We start from the raw sequence: 20,978 nt of genomic DNA, 5'->3' as shown, positions 1-20,978 counted from the left end.
CTGCAGACAGTGCAAAGGCATACTTTTAACTTCAATATACAGTCTGCAATTTACAATCAACATTAAGAATTTAAGACTGGTTCTCACCTGAATTAATATCTTCCCTATTCACTTAACTCCAGAATGCTCCCTAACAGCTTCACATGAAGGATCAACTTCCACTTGCATGTGACTCCCAGATGCCGCAGTCAGAGTCATCCTGCGGGAGGGCAGTCACCACACTGAGATACAAAAATCAGACACTAGTGCCCACAAACAGCGATGAGGTGATCAGCACTTCAGTCAAAACCAGGGACCAGCACTGGAAAGGGGCGTTGTGGGGTAGAGTTCCCTCTTCTGCAAATTTTTAAAACCCCTCAGGTCGTTCCTCGTTCTCGGTCCTGGGTCCAAGAGTGTATCCAAGAGGGAGGGGCCAGGTCAGAGAGCGAGGACCAACCTGCTGTTTGACCGATGTAAACACCAGGCCAGATTGAAAAGGTCAGGGTGGCACGGCCAGAGGTGAAGGAGGGGTCAAAGGTCAGCTCACCGCTCCGTGAAGTTTACACGTCTCTGCGCTGAACTAAGGCAGCGACCTGCAACTAACGGGCTTCTGCATCGGCTGTGAACTCACTTCCGTGAACTTCAGTTCTGAATGTTATTTGCTTACTTTAATTGTTTGCACGATTTGTTTCTATTTCCTGCACACTGGATGTTTAATGGTCTTCTTTAACGGGTTCTATTGGGGGTCTTGGTTTTGTAGCTGCTGTAAGGAGACAAATCTTCGGGTTGTATATAGTATACCCACTTTGATAATAAATGTACTTTGAAAAATAAATGCAGAACAACGCGAGTATAGATGTGCAACGCCCAGCTGCATTCAGCCTCCTCAGAAAGTAGAAGCATAGCTGAGCTTCCCTGATTATTTTTGTTAATTTTTCCTCTCTTTTTTTTAAATGCTGCATCAGATCCGAAGTATCAATTATGTCATTCTCCAATGCACTTGTATATTGATTCCTTAAGGTTATCATTGCAGGGTGGGGTGGGGTGGAGTGGGGGAGGATGGGGGTGGTGGGGACAAGCTCCCACTAACTATTAAATGCTCCCGATAGTGTGCGTCTCAAACAGTCTCTGACAACCAAGTCCAGCTCCTGGCCTTCCCCTGTGGCTTAGCTACTAAGTCTGGTGGAACCGTTTCCACTGACAGGAGAAGGGGAAAAGATGGGCTACTGGTGCCTTAAAACCAGTCGCTTTGGGCAGATGGGGCTTATCAGCCGTGGTTGGCAGCTCATCTAGGAGAAGGAAAACTCTGATCTGAAACCTCCGCTGCCTTGCGGCTCTACCCACTCATGGGGAAGGCTTCGGGAGTAAACCCCGAGGGAAAAGTCCAGACCTGGAGTCCCTAAGGCAATCCTACATTGAGTTCGATGCAGATTGGCGAGTCGTGACAATGTTGGCGCCAAACTGGCAGTCTCTGGCGTTCCATTTTCTTCATCAGGTGCGTGGAGAGGGGGAGCTTGCTCTCCATATCGTACAGCCCTGGCTTGCGTATCCAGGCAGCTAGGGTGCAACATCCATGGTTTATTCTGACCGACGGAGGCCTCGATACACTTGTGTACTGGAAATGACATGAAACAATCTGGAGGGGACAACACAGGATGCTGAGTGGCAGCTGTCCCCCTCACTCACCAGCACAGCACCATACATCAGCTTGCAACACGAGGCCACACTGCAACCTCAGCATCATGGTAGTGTAGTGGCCAATATAACGCTCTAGAGCATCAGCAACTCAGGCTCAATCCCAACACTGTCTGGAGGGAGTTGGTACATTCTCCCAGTTTTCTCCAAGCGATCCATTTTCTCCCACATTCCAAAGACGTACGGGTTGTGATTAGTAAGTTGTGGGTATACTATGTTGGTGCTGGAAGTGTGGTGACACTTGTGGACTGCTCCCAACACATCCTCAGGGTGCTTTGATTGTTGATGCAAACGACGCACGTTTCGACGTACGTGACAAATAAATCTAATCTTTAATCAGCTTTGCACCTGGGAATCTGTTGAATCTCTGAACAGCCCCAGACATTCCCGAACTTGCCCAGTTTTACCTGAGTACTTTGCAATACCCTAGCGGCCTGGGTAGCTGGGAACGTCGCCAATTCATTAACATTTTCTTTTGAATTTGGTCAAGAACCCTCGGCTGCTCTCCAGAGTATTAAAGCAGTTATTACATCACTTCAGCCGACGGAGGCTCATTACACAGCCATTTCCTCTGGCCCCTTAACTGCTTCCTCATCGCTCCCTCACATCCAGACACCCCAAACTGATTAAAGAATCAAAGATCTGCATGAGTTGTGTAAATGATCTCAGGAAACTGCCCAAACCATTAACAACAGCAATTTAAACTTTATAAAGAGCATAATTTATACACATTCCAAAGCACTTACATCCAGTGAAAACCACTTTGAAATTTCATCGCCTTTGATCACAAGTCATGAATCAGTGCTCCATAGAAAGTATCCTATCCAGAAACATCACAGCTTGGTACGGCCCATAACGGCAAGAAACCACAGAGAGTTGTGGACACAGCTCAGCACATTGCAGAACCCAGCCTCCCCTCCATGGGCTCTGTCCACATTTCTCGTTGCCTCAGTAAAGTAGCCAGCATAATCAAAGACTGAGAACATTTTCTCTTCTCCCCTCTCCCTTCAGGCAGAAGATTCAGATTTCAGATTATGATTTACTTATCACATGGACATTGAAACATACAGTGAAACGCATCATTTGCATTAACAACCAACACAACCCAAGGATGTGCCACAAGTGTCACCACACAGATTCTGACACCAGAACAACAGAGAACACAACAAAACAGAACAAGAAAATAACAGCAAGAAGATTAAAAACCCAGAAGCACAAGCCGGCAGGCTCAAGAACAGCTTCAAGCATCACTCCTCAACTGTCTCCACGTACAAGAAAATGGACTCTCAACCTTGCTGTCTACCGTGTTATGGCCCTTGCACCCTACTATCTGCCTGCAGTCCATCACCATCACCAGCATCAGCCTACCCTCCATCAAGGGCATTGTCACAGGAAGGCCAGTAACATCATGAAGGAAGCCACCCACCCTGATCATGGACTCTTTGTCCCACTCCCGTTAGGGAGAAGGCTACACCAGGACAACCAGACTCAAAAGCAGATACTTTCCCCAAGCAGTAAGACTGATTAACACCTCCACCCAATAACACCACTACTTTATTATTTCCCGTCAGTCACCTTATATACAGCCTAGGGTCACTTTATGGACACACAATCAATCTATGTCCACACAACATGCTGGAGGAACTCAGCAAGGCAGGGAGCATCTGTGGAAATGGATAGGAAGTTGACATTTTGGGCTGAGGCCCTTCATCAGGACTGAAAATGAAGGGGAAAGACACCAGAATAAAAAGGTGGTGGGGTGGGGAAGGGAAAGGAGGATATCAAGAACGTGATAGGTGAAGCCAGATGGGTAGGAAAGGCTGGAGAGGAAGGAATCTGATAGGAGAGGAGAGGGGACCATAGGGAGGAGGGGACCCAGGGGGAGGTGATAGGTAGAGGTAAAAGGCCAGAGTGGGGAACAGAATAGGGGATAGGAATGGAATTTTTTTTACCGGAAGGAGAAATTGATATTCATGCCATCAGGTTGGAGGCTACCCAGACAGAATACAAGGTCTCTTGTATAGTTATTTTTATTGTGTTTTATTATTATTATTATTCCCTTTATCTTATTGTTTTTCTTAATTTCTGGTTTTTCACCTCCATCATCTTCAAACAATTCCTGAATATACTCAGTCCACCTGTTCATAATCTCATCTTTTTCCATGATAATCGTACCGTCCTTTGCTTTCAAACATCCACCTGAAGAACAGAGGAGCTTTTTACCATTGAAAGTAAGAGATATCTTGGGAATCAAAGTTGGCCGTGAAAACATCAATTATTTCAGATGTGCGGGTGACACTGTGTAAATTGCAAGTACGGAGGAAGGACTACAAAACTTAATTGATATAGTTGTTGAATAAAGTGCAAAAATGGGTCTATCAATTGCAAAAAGACAGAATGTATGGTGATATCCAAAAAGAAGCAGAATCCTATCTGCAGGCTGAGAATAAATGGGGAAGACATAAAACAAGTACAGAACTTTTGCTACTTAGGAAGCTGGGTGACATCAGATGGCAGGTGCGACATGGACATCAAAAGAAGAATAGGGATGGCAAAAGATAACTTTACAAGAATGAAGAGTATACTGACCAATACTAAACTAGGCATGACAACCCGCCTCAGAGTACTGAAATGTTACGTTTATCCAGTTATGTTATATGGCTCAGAATGTTGGACAATATCTAGTAACATGAGGAAATGAATGAAGCAGCAGAGATGTGGTTTTTGAGGAGGATGCAAAGAATATCATGGATGAAACGAATATCTAACGAGGATGTCATGAACAGAGCAAACACAAAAAGAGAAATAATGTGTGAGATCATGAAAAGGCAACATAACTTCATTGGACATGTGATTAGGAAGGAGGAGTTAGAAAGCACGGTAATTATGGGAAAGATTGAAGGGAAGAAAGCAAGAGGAAGACAAAGACAAATGATGATGGAGACAGCAGCCAGAGAACTGGAAATGAATACCAATGAATTGATCCACTTGACCCAAAACAGGAGTGTGTGGGCCATGGCAGTCTAAGCTCAAACTGGGCACGGCACCTGATGATGATGATGATGATTATCTTATTGCATTTTTTGTGCGGCATCAGATTGAGAGTAACAATTATTTTGTTCTTCTTTGCACTTGTGTACTGGAAATTATATTAAACAATTTTGAATCTTTCTCTAAACACAAGAGATTCTGCAGATGCTGGAAATCCAGAGCAACACATGCAAAAATGCAGGAGGAACTCAGCAGGTCAGGCACCATGGAAATGAATAAACGGATGGCGTTTCGAGGTGAGACCCTTGATCAGGACCAAAATGTCAACTGTTATTCATTTTGAAAGATGCTGCCTGACATTCTGAGTTCTGCCAGCATTTTGTCCGTGTTGCTTTGAAGCTTTGTCTGTAACTGCAGCACTTTATTCTGCATTCCCTTGTAGCTTTCCCTTGTACTGACTCAATGACCTGTAAGGCGGCAAAGTTTTTCACTGACCCTCGGTACATGTGACAATAATAAACCAAATTAGATTTGTTTTTATCATTGGCCAGGTTTATTGCTCTGGGATCCACTGTGATCCATGTTCACTTACAGCGTAGAGCTTGGAAAAGTGATCACAACACTGGGGTGAGGGAGTACTGCAACGTTTGAGGTGCTGTGTTTTCGAAATCAGGACCCCCACCTCATAATCACAAAGGCAGCACGTCAGTGGCTATATTTCATTTGGAGTTTGTAGAGATTTGTTATGTCACCATGGACTCTAGAACATTTCTACAGATGTACCGTGGAGGGAATTGTGACTGGTTACATCACCGTCTGGTCTGGAGCAGTCACTGCACAGGATCAGAAAAAACTGCTCTGTCACGGGCACTGGCCAACACAGCATCATGGACATCTTCAAAAAGTTGGCATCCATTATTATGGACCCCCATTACCCAGGACATGCCCTCTCCTCATTGCTACCATCAGGGAGGAGGTACAGGAGCCTGAAGGCACACACTCAGCGATTCAAGAACAGCTTCTTCCCCTCTGCCATCCGATTCCTAAACGGACATTGAACCATGAATACTACCTCACTTATATATATCTTCTGTTTTTGCACTATTTTTAATCTATTTGAGATTATTTATGTACATACATACATACTCTGGCTGTATTTGGTTTATTTATTTATTTTCTTCCAATATTGAACTGCTGCTGCTCAGTTAACAAATTTCACGACACACGCCAGTGATAATAAACGATTCTGATTCTAAAGGGACATCTCTGAGGCTGTGTGTGCCCTCTGGTCCTAGACTCTCCCACAAAAGTAAACATCCACTCTGTTCAGGCCTTCCATTATTCAATAGGTTTCAATGAAACCCCCCCTCATTCTTCTAAACTCCAGCAAGTACAGGCCCACAGCATTCAAACACTTCTCATATATTAACCCTTTCATTTCTGGGATCAATCTCGTGAACTTCCTCTGGACCATCTCCACTGCCAACACATCCTATCTCAGATACAGTTCCCTCCCACATCCCAGGCACATGTGGGTCAGTGAATTAATTGACTACTGTAAACTACCTTGTGTGTACGTGCGTGGCTGGGAAATCAGGGGTATTTGCATGGGCTTGTGAGAGAATGGGTTACAGGGAACAAGACTGATGGAATTGCTCAGATATTCAGTGCAAACTCAATTGGGCTGAATGGTCTTTTCAGTCACCAAAAAAATGACAGAATCAGAATCAGATTTAACATCACTAGCATGTATTCTGAAACTTGCTTTACGGCAGCAGTACGTTGCAATACATACTAATAAAACCTATAAACTACAATATGAAATATATAGTACTGTGCAAAAGTCTTTGGCACACAGTGTGCACAGTACTGTATTTGTCAGTGTGGAGTGGAGAGCAAGTTTGTAAATCTGGCAGGAGCAAAGGATGTTGGGAATGGTGAGGATGCAGTGCCGCGGGAGGGGTGTGAGACAGGTGGCAGAGAAGGAGAGCCAGAGACGGTGGGGGTGGGGAGCAAACACCCGGCCCTGAGACAGCAGGCAGCCAAGGTCATTTGATTCATTACAGAATGTCACTCTGGTGCTTCCCGTTCCCTCCCCTCTCCCTCTCCCCTTTCCCCACCATGATTCCCCTCTCCCTGCCTCCTCCCCACTCTCAGTCCACAATAAAAACTCATATCAGAATCAGGTTTATCATCACTCACATACTGTATCTCATGAAATCTTTTCTTTTCAGCAGCAGTACGGTGCAATACATAAAATTACTACAGTACTGTGCAGAAGTCTGACACACCCTAGATAAATGTGTGCTGAAGACATTTGCATAGTACTATATATAAAAAAATTAAGTTAAATTAATAGTGCAAAAAGAGAGAATAAAAGTAAGTGAGGTGGTGTTCATGGATTCATTTTGCATTCAGAAATCCGATGGGAGAGGGGAAGAAGCTGTTACTCAAATGTTGAGTGTGTGTCTTCAGGCTCCTGCACTTCCTCCCTGATGGTGACAATGAGAAGAGGGCACATTCCAGGCAATGAGAGTGGAAAATAATGGATGCAGCCTTTGAGGCATTGCCTTTTGAGGATGCCCTCGATACTGCGAAGGTTAGTACCCACAGAGGAACTGGCTGAGTTTACAACTTCCTGCAGATTTTCCGATCCTGTGCAGTGGCCCCTCCGTAGCAGACAGTGATGCAACCATAGAAACATAAAAAACATACAGAACAATACAGGCCCTTCAGCCGACAAAGTTGTTCCGAACACGTCCCTACCTTAGAAATTACTAGGCTTACCTATAGCCCTCTATTTTTCTAAGCTCCATGTACCTATCGAAAAGTCTGTTAAAAGGCCCCATCATATCCGCCTCCACCACCACTGCAGGTGGTGTATTAGTTAGAGTATTCTCTTCCACACAACTGTGATGAAACACGTTCCCCTGTGCCTGGAGATTAATATTCAAGTCAGTCAACTGATTTCACTCAAGTGGGTTATCAGATCAAGGTTTCAAAATTGTGTGAGAGACTGCTGTGGCTAACTTTGCCTTGTTTTACACAACAATAGCTACACCACATAAACTACCCTACCTGTCTGCCTGTCCCACTCCCATCACGCAGCACCCACTCCAGGACCACCAGACTCAAAAACAGTTACTTTCCCCAAGCAGTAAGGCTGATCAACACCTCCACCCACAAACCCACCCCTCCACAGTCCAACCACCACTACTTTATCAATTCCTGTCAGTCACCTTATGTACAGACACTCCTGTGCCGAGCATCACTTTATGGTCATAAAATCGATCTATGGATATAAGCTATCTTATGTACAGTATTTATATATATATTTAAATTGTGCTTTTTACCTTATTGTGTTTTTGTGCTCCATCGGATCGGCATAAACGATTATTTTGTTCTCCTTCACACCTGTGTACAGGAAATGACTTATCTTAAATCTACCGGGCCACAGTGTCAGAGTGTGAGGTGCTATGGGAATACAAATTCATTCATAGATCGGTCAGATTAGAGAGCCTTGTCCATGGGCGCTCACTGGATGAGGAGAAATGTGTATTACCGTTGCCCAGACTCTGATGAGAGAGACAGAGACAGAGAGAGACAGACAGAGAGAGACAGACCGAAACGTCGACTGCACCTCTTCCTGGAAGATGCTGCCTGGCCTGCTGCGTTCACCAGCAACTTTTATGTATGTTGAGAGAGACTGTTTTAAAATTAAAAACAGCAGCACAGTTCACTCATCCATTCTCCTAACACTAGGGAACTTTCCAGGGCTAATTTTACACCTGCCCAGAGCCCAGACATAGAGAGCTTTGCCGGGGTGGAAGATCACACTCTCGGACAAACGATTAATAACCACCAATCGATAAGCGAGTGTGCCGGTAACCGAACCGCCGTTCCACGCTCCGCTGGTCAACAACTCTCTCCCCCGCTGGGCAAGCACAAGGTTGTTCCCAGAACTGAACATAGAGTACAAATATCCCACGGCACCGAAGCACTTCACTCAAATACCGAAGAGTTTTTACCCCCCCCCCCCAAAAAACTTTTAGACTTCCTGTTGCGGAGTGCAGAGTTAAATAGCGGCCGCTGCTTACCTGTGCGACCCGTCAGGGACTATTCCTGCCCGGGATCTTCAGGACGTCGGGCAGACGGAGCGGGAGGCATTTACATTCCCAGCCCCACAACTGGACAGTGCACTCTCCGCTCGAACTTGGCACAGTACATCACTTTTGGTGATGTCACTAATATCGGAGCCACGTTAGTCAGCTCAAATTTCACAACTGGGCAGGGGCTGGTGTGTTTGTCACTGCTCTGGCGCCCTCTGTGTCCGCAAATTCTCCGGAATAAACTGGAGGCATCAACGCGGAACGTGCCTGTCTCCCAAGCGCTGGGCTCCCGGCACGGCTGACCATGGGGGAAACGGAGAAGTGAGACGCGTTTTCCCCGATTACAGGTGTCTCAAACTAAAGGGAACAGATTTAAAATGAGCGAACACAGGAGATTCTGCAGATGCTGGAAATCCAGAGCAACACACACAAAACGCTGGAGGAACTCAGCAGGCCGGGCAGCATCTATGGGAATGAATAGACAGGCGACGTTTCAGGCCGAGACCCTTCATCAGGACTGGAAAGGAGGGGGGAAGGTGGTGGGGCGGGGGGAGCGGAACAGAGAACAAGCTGGAAGGTGATAAGGTTTCCAACATCTGCAGATTTTCTCTTGTAGGTGATAGGTGCAGCCAGATGGGTGGGGAGAGGTGATGAAGTAATCTGGGAGGTGATCGGTGGAAAAGGTAGTCATAGTCATACTTTATTGATCCCGGGGGAAATTGGTTTTCGTTACAGTTGAAAACCAATTTCCCCCGGAATAGGGTTAGAGAAGAAGGAATCTGGTGGGGGAGGAGAGTGGACCATGGAAAAAGAGAAGGAGACAGGGCACCAGGGGAAATCGGTAGGCAGGTGAGGAGAAGGGGTTAGCGGTCAGAGTGGGGAATGGAAGAGGGAGGGGAACAATTACCAGAAGTTGGAGGCTACCTCGATGGAATATGAGGTGTTGCTTCTCCAACCAGAGAGTGGCCTCATCGTGGCAGAAGAGGAGGCCATGGACTGACATGTCAAAGCAGGAATGGGGATTGGAAATGAAATGGTTGAAATGGGAGAATTAGGGAGGTTGTATCAGACTCTCAGTCCCAATTGCCCCATTTCAGGAAGGATTTGGAGGCGTTGGAGAGGGTGCAGAAGAGGCTCCGGCCCAAGGAGCCGTGCCACCCAACAACACACATGTTTACCCCTAGCCTAACCACAGGACAATTTACAATGACCAATTAACCTACTAACTGGCACGCCTTTGGGACGTGGGACGTGGGAGGAAATGGAAGCACCCAGCAGAATCCCACGCATTCCATGGGGAGAAGATACAAACTCCTTACAGATGATGCTGGAATTGAACTCTGATGCCCCAAGCTATAATATTGTAGCACCCCTTACAATGGAGAGCGTGTGTTCAAGGTGAGAGGGGAAAGGTCAAAGGTGACATGTGGGGTAATTTCTTTTTTGTATACACGCAGAAACTGGTGAGTGCCTGGAATGCCCTGCCAGGAGTGATGGTAGAGGCAGGAATGAGGAATGTGCAGAGAACGCAGGGATATGGACATTGCGTAGGCAGGAGCGATTGGTTTGGTTAGACATTTAATTGCCCGTTTCATTGGTTGAGCACAATATTGAGGGCCGAAGGGCCTGTTCCTGTGCTGTACTGCTCGATGTCAGGTAACATCAGAAGGATGGAAATTGAGAGAGAATATTTATCTTTAAACCAAGACATTGACTGGAAATCGGAGCACAGCTGAGAGAGGGAGAGACTCTCACATTGAACAAGTGTCCAGGTGAGGCAGAGGAGGCTCAGGCTGAGAACTGGGAATTGCATCACACTTTCTCTGTAACTACTCTCCCTCTCCCACTCGCTCCCAGCCCTCTCTCTCCCCCTTCGTCCCCCCTTAACTCTCTCTCTCTGGCCCTTCCTCCTTCTCCCTCTTTCTCTGGCTTTCTTCCTCTTTTTTCTCTCTCTCTCACACACACATGCACACACTCGCTCCGCCCCTCCCCCACCCAATGAAGCCGGTAACTCAAACTCAATGCTGCCGATAGATGTGAACCCAGCACAAGATGTCACTCTGGAAGGAATTCTGAGCCAGCCTCTGGGATTAATTATCCCACTCCAGCCCTGCAACTGCATTCACTGGTCGCGGCACAGAGTGTGGGAGCAGGGAGGCCTCACTGGGCCGGAATGAGGCAGCGACTGGATCAGTGGGTAGGGTTCTGGTCACGGAGGTGAGGGAGGCGAAGGGGCAGAGGGGAATTGTGAGATGTTCCTCGGGGATGGGGATGGGTATACTCATAAGGAAAGACTGTCCACACCAGAGCTGTCTTCTGTGGAATGGAAGAGAATGAAGGGGGCATTTAACTGAGGTCCAGAAAATGAAGACCATAAGATATAGAAACAGAATTAGGCCATTTGGCCCATCAAGTCTGCTCTGCCATTTCATCGTGGCTGATCCAATTTTCCTCCCAGCCCCGGTCTCCTGCCTTCTCCCTGTGTCCCTTCATGCTCTGAATCTATCAACCTCTGCCTTAAATATACTCAATGATTTGGCCTCCACAGCTGCCTGTGGTAACAAATTCTACAGATTCACCACTCTCTGGCTACAGACATTCCTCATCTCCATTCTAAATGGACAATGAGAGAACCCGTCAGGGTGGAGAGGAGGGATCCTTTTCCCTAAATAGAAGAGACCATGAAAAGAGAACACAGATTTAAATCCTTCTACAGAAGGATGAGGAGGTGTGGTTGGTCTAGCATTCTTCATGGCTAGAATCAAAACAATGGGCCAAACGGCCTCTGCACTGGACTGGAAAAAGCTGCAGAAAGTTGTAAAATCAGTCAGCTCCATCACGGGCACTAGCCTCACCAGCATTGCAGACATGTTCAAAAGGCAATCCCTCAAAGAAGGTGAGATCGGTCATTCCGACTCTAAGAGCCCCCATCACCCAGGAAATGCCCTCTTCTCGTTGCTATCATCAAGGACGTGGTGCAGGAGGCTGAAGATGCTCACTTAATAATTCAGGAACAGCTTCTTCCATCCACCATCCGGTTTCTGAATGAACAATGAATCATCAACACTACCGCAATCATTTTTTCTCTCTCTGCAAATATTTAATTATTTTAAATAAATATACTTACTGTAATTTATAGTTTTTTATTATGATGTATTGCAATTTACTGCAGCTGCAGAACAACGAATTTCACTACATATGCCAGAGATATTAAACTGATTCTGATTGACATGGAACAGTACGGGTCAGGCCTTTCAGCCCATCATGTGGAAAGAAACTAATTCAGGGATTTTGCAGAGTTTGGAAATCCAGAGCAACACCTGGAAGAACTCAGCAGGTCAAGCAGCATCTATAGACTGGAATCAACCAGCAAGGTTTCAGGCCGAGAGGGAGTAGTTGTCATTAATGACATCCGTTCTGTCTGCCCGCACAACGTCTCCATCCCCGCACAATGTCCCTGTCCCTGCACAACGTCCCTGTCCCCGCACAACGTCCCTGTCCCCACACATCAACAACAAATTTCATTACATATGCCAGTGATATTAAACCTGATTCTGTTTCTAAGAACTTCCAATATGCCTTCATCTCATCTGACTCTACCACCACCACAGACAATGCATTTCAGGCACTCACCACTATTGGGTAAAAAAAACTGGGCCCTCACATCTTCTTTGAACTCCCCCCCCCCCCACATTAAATGCATCCTCTCTGGTATTAAACATTTCACCTCTGGGAAAAAGGCACTAGCTGATTTAAATCTTCTAAACCTTGATCAAATCTCCCCTCTGCTTCTGCCACTCCAGAGAAAACAACCCCAGTTTGCCCTCTAATCCAGGCAAAATCTTGGTGAACCTCCTTTGCACCCTCTCCAAAGCCTCCACATCTTTCTGGCTTACTGTCTATAAATTCAGCAGTGAGCCTGCTCTCCTGGCTCTTACGGGGGCAGGTTCCATCATTCATCTTCTTGGAGGAAGTCCATGCAGTCTGAGGTCTGTGGTGTTCACCATGGCATCCCCACTTACTCACAAGTAGAGTCGGTGACCACCGGCCAGACTTGAGCCCCTGCACCTGCTGTGGACAGCTAGAGAGACCAATATGAGGAACGTTGAGGAAGTTAAAAAAAACAGTCAGGCCTTCAAGGAAGGATTGGCAGTACAAATGCGTAGAGGCTACCATATTTGCTTTACGGTGTTGGTGATCCTCGTTCAATTCCCACTGATCTCTGTAAGGAGTTTGTACTTTCTCCCTGGAAATGTGTGGGTTTCCTCTCACAGTCCAAAGACGTACAGGTTAGGGTTAGTGAGTTGCAGGCACGCCGGAAGCATGGTGACATTTCTGGGCTGTCCCCAGTACATCCTCGGTCTGTGTTGGTCATTGACACTAATGAAGCACTTCACTGTTTCAACGTGCACAACAAATAAAGCTAATCTTTATCTTTAGACAGTGAGGGAAAATACTATCTAGAAAGTTTACAGCTTCTCCCTTGCTATGGTGTTATAATCGTTTTATAATCCTGCTCAACTCTCAGGTCTTCTTCCACCAGTCTCTTCAGTTTAAACAATCTCCTTTGAAAGATAATTGGCAGCTTTTTTGAACTATGCTCCTAAACTGTGGAATTCAATACCTGAAACTATAAGGGATGCAAACTCAATTGACACTTTTAAATGCCAGCTCAAAACCTACAGTGCCTATAAAAAGTATTCACCCCCTTGTAGGTTTTCATGTTTTATTGTTTTACAACATTGAATCACAGTGGATTTAATTTGGCATTTTTGACTCTGATCAACAGAAAAAGACTCTTTCATGTCAAAGTGAAAACAGATCTCTACAGTGATCTAAATTAATTACTAATATAAAACACAAAATAACTGATTGCATAAGTACTCACCCCCTGCAAGTCAGTATTTAGCAGATGCACCTTTGGCAGCAATTACAGCCTTGAGTTGTGTTTAGAGCACAGATACACACCCTTCAGCCTAACCAGTACATTTCAACCATGGTTCAAGATTCAATACTACCATCCAAACAGATTATGTCAAACATTCAAGAGGTTTAAGATTCAAGATTGTGTAATATAATTTCCAGCACACAAGTGCAAGGAGAATGAAGTAATTGTTACTTTGAACCTGATGCAACACAAAAAAAAACACAAAACACAATAATAATTAAAAGCAATAAATATAAACACACAAGATAGATTGTATGCCCATAAAGTGACGCTCGGCACAGGAGTGTTTGCACATAAGGTGATTCTGACAGAAAGTGATGAATTAATGGCGGTTGGGGTGTGGAGGAATGGATTAGTGGGTGGAGGTGTTGATCAACCTTACTGCTTGGGGTAAGTAACTGTTTTTGAGTCCCCCAACTAGGGCCAATTTCCTGTCTGCATTCCATTCCCATTTCACCGTGTACCTGTCCAAGTAGTTCAACGTTACTGAGGGAGGGATGCAGTGAAGGAGAGGGACACAGAGGGGGGGAGGACAGGGGAGACCAGGGGTGCAGAGGGAGAAAAAAATAAACCATATACCAGATTCATTTATCTACCATGTGTACATTGAAACATACAGTGAAGTTCATCGCTTGTTTTAACAATCTAAGGACATGTTGGGGGCAGTCCACAAGTGTCGCCAAACATTCCGGCACAACGCAGCATGCAGAACACAACAAGCAACAAAAGAACAACAGCAAGACAAGCCCAGTCCCTACTCCTCTCAATCTCCAAAATCATACCCACGAACATACTGAACAATTAAGTTTCAACTGATTTGGCTCAGCATTCAATACAGTCAGAATCAACAAGCCCCAAACCTGAGCCTCTGTACCTCCCTCTGCAATTGCATCCTCGATTTCCTAACCAGGAGACCGCAGTGTGTGGATCGAAAATAACATCTCCACCTCTGACGATTAACACTGGCGCACCTCAGGATGTGTGCTTAGTCCACTGCTCTACCCTCTCTACACTCTTGACTGTGTGGCAAGGGACAGCTCAAACCCCATCTATAAATTTGCCAATGACAACTATCGTTTGCAGAATTTCAGCTGTTCACAAGGAGTAGTGCAGGAGTGAAATAGTTCAGCTTCTTGAGATGTGCCACAGCAACAGCTTTGCACTCAATCTCAGTAATGTCAATGCCAATGTCAATGTCAGTCAATGTCAGCAAGAGAATTGATTGTGGACTTCAGGGAGGCAAAGTCAAGGGAACTCGTACCAATCCTCATCCAGAGACAGGCAGTGGAGAGGGTGAGCGGTTTTAAGTTCCTGGGTGTCAACGTTTCTGATGAACGAAACTGGGCCTAACACATTGATGCAATTACAAAGAAGGCACAACAGTAGCTACATTTCATTTGGAGTTTGTGGAGACTTTGTACATCACCAAAACCTCTAGCGAATTTCTACTGTGGAGAGCATTCTAACTGGCTGCATCACCATCTGGTATGGAAGAGCCACTGCACAGGATCTGAAAAAGCTGCAGAAAGTTATAAACTCAGCCATCTGCATCATGGTCACTAGCCTCCCCAGCATCGAGGACATCTTCAAAAGGCAACGCCTCAAAAAGGCAGCATCCATCATTAAGGACCCCATCACCCTAGACACGCCCTCTTCTCATTATTACCATCAGGGAGGAGATACAGGAGCCTGAAGACTCACACTCAACATTTTAGGAACAGTTTCTTCCCCTCCACCATCAGATTTCTGAATAGACAATGAATCCAAGTACACTACCTCACTACTTTGATTCCTCTCTTTTGGCACTTACTTAATTAACTTGCATGTACTCTTTTTCAGCCCATCAAACCTGCACACATGGGGCAAGGCAGAGTCATCTGCGTGCCCACTGTGCTCCAAGCAAGGAACCCTGGAGCACATCCTCAGCGGCTGCGCAAGGGCACTTGGTGAGGGACGGTACAGGTGGAGGCATGATCAGGTCCTGAAGACCATCGCTGAAGCCGTCAGCACAGGAGTTGAGTGGGCGAAGCGGTCCCGACCCTCCAAGCAGACCATTGCCTTTGTCAGAGCTGGGGAGCAGCCAATATCAGCCAAAAGAACATCTGCAGGCATTCTGACCTCTGCAAGGGACTGGCAGCTGTTGGTGGACCTCAAAGGGCAGCTGAAGTTCCCCAACCATATCGCAGCCACCACCCTGCAACCAGACATTGTCCTAGTGTCTGAGTCTACCAAGCAAGTGGTGCTGCTGGAGCTGACAGTCCCATGGGAAGATAGCTTGGAAGAGTCCTTTGAAAGGAAGCTCTCCAAGTACGCAGGACTGATCAGCAACTGTCAGCAGGCTGGATGGAGAGCGAGGTGTCTCCCAGTGGAGGTTGGTTGTAGGGAATTTGCAGCCCATTCCCTAGCCAGAGCCTTCAGCATTTTGGGCATCGAGGGAGCGAGGAAGAGGAGAGCCATCCGCAGTACGACCGATGCGGCAGAGAGGGCCTCAAGATGGCTGTGGCTCAAAAGAGGGGAGCCATGGAGTCATAAGTAGCTAGCCATCTGGACACAAGCTGGGGTCTGATCAGCCCCGGCTGGGTCACCTGCAGGAGGTTGTATGATGTTGAAAGACCCGAAACACCCGATGATTCCAGGAACATCACTGGAGATGTGTCCAGAAGCATCAATAGATGTATGTACACAGTGATTGAAATTTATAGCTTTTTTTTTATTACATATTACAACATAGTGCTGCACATAAAACAACACATTTCATGACATATGCCAGCAATATTAAACCAGATTCTGATTTTGAACCATAACCTCGACAGAGATGTGGATATGGAGGCCACGTCTGTGGGTATATTTAAAGCAGAGGTTGATAGATTCTTGATTAGTCAGGGCATCAAAGATTACGGGGAGAAGGAAGGAGAATGGGATCGAGAGGGATAATAAATAAGACATGATGGAATGGCAGAGCAGACTTGATGGGCTGAATGGCCTAATTCTGCTCCTATGTCTTATGTCAGTGGTCCCCAACTTCCGGGCCGCAGACCGATACCAGGCCGCGAAGCATGCAGGGGTGCAGCGGTAGCTGCGACACACCCAGCACATCTTTAAGAGAAAAAGCTGAAATAAACAAGCTAATTAATTAGGTGCCGCCCAGCATGTAAATATTGGCCCAGATCAGAGGCAATTGCTGATTTCACTTGCTCTGTGCGATGTTCACTCCTCTTTCCAGGGCGCTGGAACCTTCAGCTGTTCCATTGTTTGGTCAATTTAAACGCCAGCCCAGACAGGCTGAAAAGACAGGGCTGTCAGGATCGAGGTGACATGTTGAATCTACACAAACTTCTAATAAAGTATAGGAGCTGCCGTGCTTTATTTGTAATGACAGTTACGTGCTGGTCCCAGGACAGATCCTCTGACACTTTTCAGAGAGAGAAACGTCGATCCTTAATGCCGAAGAATTTAAAGTTATTAACCTTCTCCACCTCAGTTCCTCTAATGAAGACTGGCTTCTGGGTGGCACCTAATTAATTAGCTTGTTTATTTCCACTTTTTTCTTAAAGATGAGCTGGGTGCGCTCCGGCTACCGCTGCACCCTGCATGCTTTGCGGACCAGTATCGGTCCGTGGCCCGGAGGTTGGGGACCACTGTCTTATGGGATACAGATCTGGAGTGAGCAAGAAAGAGGGAGGAAGGGAGGGAGTGATAGGGATACAATATTGAGGGAGCAGGATAGAGCGTAAGAGGGAGGGCAGGATAGAGGAAGGAGAGGGCCTTTAGCATTGTCAATGATCCTTCCCATCCATCCAGCAATCTGTTTCACCCCCTACCACCAGGCAGGAGGTACCGTAGCATTAGGACAAAGGCTACATCCACACTGGACCAGATAATTTTGAAAATGCCGCTTTCGTGTAAAAACAATAGGCAGCCACACCAGGCATTTTTGAAAATCTCTCCGTCCACATTAAACCGAGTATTTGGGCAAATTTCCTCCTACTGGGCAAGCGCAGGACACACAGAAAACAAGCAAAGAGGAAACGGTATAGTGTGCTTGGTGCGCGTTTGTCCAGTTAGACTAGAAAAACTTAAAAGGAAATTGCCAAATGAAAGACTCGGTGCACGTTTGTCCAGAAACATTTCCTACAGCCATCAAAGTTGCTGGTGAACGCAGCAGGCCAGGCAGCATCTCTAGGAAGAGGTACCATTGACGTTTCGGGCCAAGACCCTTCGTCAGGACTAACTGAAGGAAACCGAAGGAAACGTCGACTGTACCTCTTCCTAGAGATGCTGCCTGGCCTGCTGCGTTCACCAGCAACTTTGATGTGTGTTGCTTGAATTTCCAGCATCTGCAGAATTCCTCGTGTCCTGCAGCCATAGTCTCTTCACCGATGAAAGGGACGACAGCTACAACTAAACACAATAAGGCTTGTTACTGGGCAAGAGTGAAATTTCCTGTTACCTCATTTGTTTGCCTTTACTTTTGCCGTGTCTTTGTGTATTATTTTGCTGTATTTAACATGTGCAATAAAACGAGTTACTGGGCAAAAGTGACAATTGCATCTCTTGAATGTTTGCACAAGCAATACGTTAATAAAGCACCTTGTTAAATGTATAAAACATGTCTGCATCAGTGTTATCTTGTATTTCCATACAATGTTGCATTAGGCTGTTACACATCTATTGTCAGATATTGCTGTGGTGTTGGAGGTTGCATTCAAGAAAACAATGAAATGCCGCGCTACCGCCATTTGTTCCGGCAGTCACGACAGCGTTTTTAAAATTAGCCGGTTACCCCGTACACACTACAACGGCCAACCGGCGTTTTCAAATTTAAACACTCTGGAGAGTGTTTTAGAAAAGCTCCGTTTGCCATTTCAGTGTGGACGGAGGGTCAAAACGAAGAGAAAAAGCTTCGGTTACGGATTTATCCGGTCTAGTGTGGACGTACCCAAAGACTGTTAGGATGAGAAGCAGCTTCTTCCCCCAGGCCAAGAAACTACTGAACTCCCTGTCACCACCCAGATCTCATCATGAATGAAGCACCAGAGGCGTTACACTGTTTACTTTTTAACTTGTCTCGTAAAGCATCTTATTTTTATTTATGGTGATATTACGTTATGTGTTGTGTGTGAGTCATGGGTACTGTGTTGTGTACTTTAGTCCAAAGAAATATTGTTTCTTTTGGCGGTGTACATGTGTGCAGTTGAATGAAAATAAACTGAGCTTGAACCTGAGAGGGATAGAGAGAGGAGGAATGGAGGGATGGAGGAATAGTGGAAAGAGACGGATACAGAAGGAGGGTCAAGATCTAATAACAAAATTGTCCACCCCCCTGCTATAAAGTTCAAAGTAAGTGTATTATCAATAATAATGTCACCATATATAACCCAGAGATTCATTTTCTTGTGGGTATTCGCACTAAGTACAAAGAAACACATTAGAATCAATGAAAGACCACACCCAATAGGACAGGCAAACAACCAGTGTGCAAAATATAACAAACTGTGCAAATACAAAAGAAAAAATACTAATAATAATAATAATAAAAAAGAAATAAACATTATGATTCAAGATTCTAAGTACATTTATTATCACATTCACATATACACATTCAAATCAGCGTGTGTTAATCAGTCTGATGGCCTGGTGGAAGAAGCTGTCCCTGAGCCTGTTGGTCCTGGCTTTTATGCTGCGGTACCATTTCCCGGATGATAGCAGTTGGAATAGATTGTGGCTGGGGTGACTTGGGTATCCAATGATCGTTCGGGCCCTTTTTTCACACCTGTCTTTGTAAGTATCCTGAAATATGGTAAATTCGCAACTACAGATGCACTGGGCTGTCCACACCACTCTCTGCAGAGTCCTGCGATTGAGGGAGGTACAGTTCCCATACCAAGCAGTGATGCAGCCAGTCAGGATGCTCTCAATTGTGCCCCTGTAGAAAGTTCTTAGGATTTGGGGCCCTTACCAAACTTCCTCAACCGTCTGAGGTGACAGAGGTGCTGTTGTGCTTTTTTCACCACACAGCTGGTGTGTACAGACCACGTGAGGTCCTCGGTGATGTGGATGCCGAGGAACTTGAGGCTGTTTACCCTCTCAACCCCAGATCCATTGATGTCAATAGGGGTTAGCCTGTCTCCATTCCCCCTGTAATCCACAACCAGCTCCTTTGTTTTTGTAACATTGAGGGAGAGGTTGTTTTCTTGACTCCATTGTGTCAGGGAGATGACTCCTTCCCTGTTGGCCACCTTGTTATCGTTTGAGATTAGGCCAATCAATGTAGTGTCATCAACTAATTTAATTAGCAGATTAGAGCTGTGGGTGGCGACACAGCCATGGGTATACAGGGAGTAAAGGAGGGGACTCAGTACACAGCCCTGAGGGGCTCCTATGTTGAGGGTCAGAGGGGCAGAGGTGAGGGAGCCCACTCTTACCACCTGCCAGCGATCTGACAGGAAGTCCAGGATCCGGCTACACAAGGCAGGGTTAAGGCTAAAGTCTCTGAGCTTCCTGTCGAGCCTGGATGGAATTACGGTGTTGAATTCTGAACTGTAGCCCAGAAACAGCATTCTCACATAAGCATCCTTCCTCTCCAGATGTGTAAGGACGGTATGTAGGGCAGTGGCTATTGTGTTGTCTGTCGACTGGTTGTGTCTGTAGGTGAATTGTAGGGGGTCCAGTGTGGGTGGTAGCAAGCTGCAGATGTAGTCCTTGACCAGCCTCTCAAAGCATTTGCTGATTACTGAGGTGAGTGTGACAGGATGCCAGTCGTTCAGACATGCTACCTTGGTCTTTTTTGGTACAGGGACAATGGTGGATAATTTGAAGCAGGAGGGCACTCTGCACTGGTAGAGGGAGAGATTGTGTGATTATATGTACTGTGTACTCACAATCTAAAATTGACTCCTTCTACCTTAGGCCATGAACTTATCAATCACCCCTCATACATATATCACACACAGCACCCAAAACAAAATATTACAGGTTCATAAAATATAATTCAAAATGCACGTGAAGGGTGCAGTAAACAGCCCATACAAGTCAGTGGTAATAAGTCTGATTCGGAATTCTGAAATAGAATGTGGGAGGGAACCACAGCACTGGAGGAAACCTATGTAGTCACAGGGAGGAGCATGCCAACTCCACAGAGACAGTGCTGGAGGTCAGGATCGAATCTGGGTCTCTGGAGCTGACAGACAATTTCAGGGACGTTTAATAGCAATATTTAGCTGCAGCAAGGGATAGGAGGGTCAATAACAGAATCA

General features: G+C 45.9%; 1 protein-coding gene across 3 annotated transcripts in view; it reads right to left on the bottom strand.

Moving 5' to 3' along the window:
- The window catches only part of LOC134353555 (F-actin-monooxygenase MICAL2-like), a 277,154-nt gene that overhangs the window by 211,244 nt on the left and 44,932 nt on the right, over positions 1–20,978 (bottom strand). The window contains exon 3 of one of the 3 annotated variants that reach the window (XM_063061580.1): positions 8,019–8,079. The exons of the other annotated variants lie outside the window; for them this stretch is intronic. The gene's annotated coding sequence lies outside the window, so the exon portion shown is untranslated. The remainder of the gene's footprint in view (positions 1–8,018; positions 8,080–20,978) is intronic. 3 annotated transcript variants of the gene reach the window in all.

This window comes from Mobula hypostoma, chromosome 11, assembly GCF_963921235.1.
Source record: "Mobula hypostoma chromosome 11, sMobHyp1.1, whole genome shotgun sequence".
Lineage (NCBI taxonomy): Eukaryota > Metazoa > Chordata > Chondrichthyes > Myliobatiformes > Myliobatidae > Mobula > Mobula hypostoma.
This window is presented reverse-complemented; position numbering and strand designations above follow the sequence as displayed.